Source organism: Myotis lucifugus, unplaced genomic scaffold (genome assembly GCF_000147115.1).
Source record: "Myotis lucifugus unplaced genomic scaffold, Myoluc2.0 scaffold_845, whole genome shotgun sequence".
NCBI lineage: Eukaryota > Metazoa > Chordata > Mammalia > Chiroptera > Vespertilionidae > Myotis > Myotis lucifugus.
In genome coordinates, this window is record NW_005871893.1 from 146316 (window position 1) to 148105 (window position 1790).

Genomic DNA, 1790 nt, shown 5'->3' on the forward strand with positions numbered 1-1790 from the left:
GCAGGCTCACAGGGAAACCCTGCAGCCTCGGCACCCCAGAAGCATCTCCAGTCTCCTCCTCTCACCCTTGGGCTTGTGTCTGACGCCAGGGCTGGCCAGGGAGTGGGGTCGTCGAAGGGTTCTGGGGCTGGCAGTGCCGATGCTGACTGGCTGAGTGACGCGGCTGCCCGGGGCCTGCTTGTTTGTGGTCTGGGTTGCATTTCCGGCAGCGGCCTCGTTCTGTGACCCCCTCTTGATGTCAGCAGGACTGTGCAGTCCCACGGGTGTTCCTGCCCCCACGTTGCCGGTCTCGGTACACAGGTGACTAGGCACACGAGTTCCGACTCCGAGCAGCAGCAGCTGGGTCACCTCCGAGTTTCTTTTGCTGCTTTGGCTCATTTCCCTGTGCCCCTCGGGTGGCCACGAGGTCTGTGAGTCCATCTGGGGAGACATGGAGCTAAGACTCGCCAGGCTGGGCTGGCAGATGTCACGGCGCCCCGAGGAGAAGGGCGTTCCTGCTGCCTCGACCCAGGAGGGGTTGGCCGGGGGCAGGAGGACCACGCCCTGGGGCTGTGGCTGAGGGGACGGTCCCACAGGCCCATGAGGCTGCCCTGCCCAGTGTCCCCCCCACCCCACCCCGCTGTCAGTCGCTGGCCAGGGTGTGGGAGGCACCCTGCTGGCACTTTCCCTGCTGAGCAGCAGAATGGCCGGAGGGGAAAGTGGGGCATCTTATCAGCTCCTTAGCGGCTGAGTGGGTGGTTGCGGGGCCGGGAGGGAGGGTGGGAGGACCCAGGCAGGGCATCGGTGGGATACAGATGGAGCGGCGGGGGCTCCGGAGGGCTGCGGCGTGATTAATGGCCCTTCCTGAGTGCCCTATGCCTGCCAGCCTCCGAGAGCAGCGGCTCTGGCAGCCTCTCGCGCACTCAGAGAGCACTTCGGTCCTGGCTGCATCCGAGTGCACCAGGCTGGGGTGGCAGCATTTGCACATCTCTCCCCTTTCCTCCGAACCTGCCTGGGCTCCCGCTTCCTCCTTTGCATGGCGGGGGTGGCAGGAAACCCAGCTGTGGGGCGTTGGGGGGCATGAGGAGCTGATGCTCACGAGCTGAGGTGCACACGCAGCGCCTGGCATGAACCGGGAGCCTCAGCACCTGCCGCTGCTGTCGATGCCACGTCGTTCCTCTGGCGTCGGCCCTGTCCCGGCCATGAAAAGGGGTGCTGGGTGCCTCCCACAGATGAGCAGCGTTCTCCTCCCTCTGCTGGCCTCAGTTTACCCAGCACCGCTTGGCGAGTTTTCCTGGGATCTCCTTATTTCTAGAAAGAGTCTCACAGCAGGGAGAACCCAGAACCTGCCTGGAGCCCCAGGGCATGGCTGAGGCTGGCCCTTGGACTCAGGGAGTCCACACAGAGCTTGCACCCGTCCAGACCATCCGTCCAGGTGTTCGCCCAGCCCTGGTGTTCCGGTGGCCTTGGCACTGGTGAGACCTCAGGGTCCTAGGAGGTCTTGGCATGGGGCTGGGGTGGCGGGGAGCCTCCCTTACGCCTCATCCCTGGGGCCCTACTATCTTGGCTGAGGCCTCCACTGCCCACCACCAGGGGGCAGCAGAGATCACGGTCCCCACGCCCAGTGCCGCCAGTAAATCAGCCTGTTTATTAGTGGAATAAAAAGTCGCGGCATGGAGGGGCTTTTCCGGGCTGCATAAATCTAGTCTGTGCCTCGTGGAACCCATATGTGCTTAATTCATATGTAAAGTTTCAAGCAGGAAGAGAATGCGTGTCCATTAAATTCTATTTGACTTGATTATAATCATTAG

General features: G+C 62.8%; 1 protein-coding gene across 1 annotated transcript in view; it reads left to right on the plus strand.

Annotated features, from left to right (window-relative positions):
- Positions 1-1790, plus strand: part of MACROD1 (MACRO domain containing 1) — a 42372-nt gene that overhangs the window by 11546 nt on the left and 29036 nt on the right. The gene's annotated exons all lie outside the window — the stretch shown is intronic.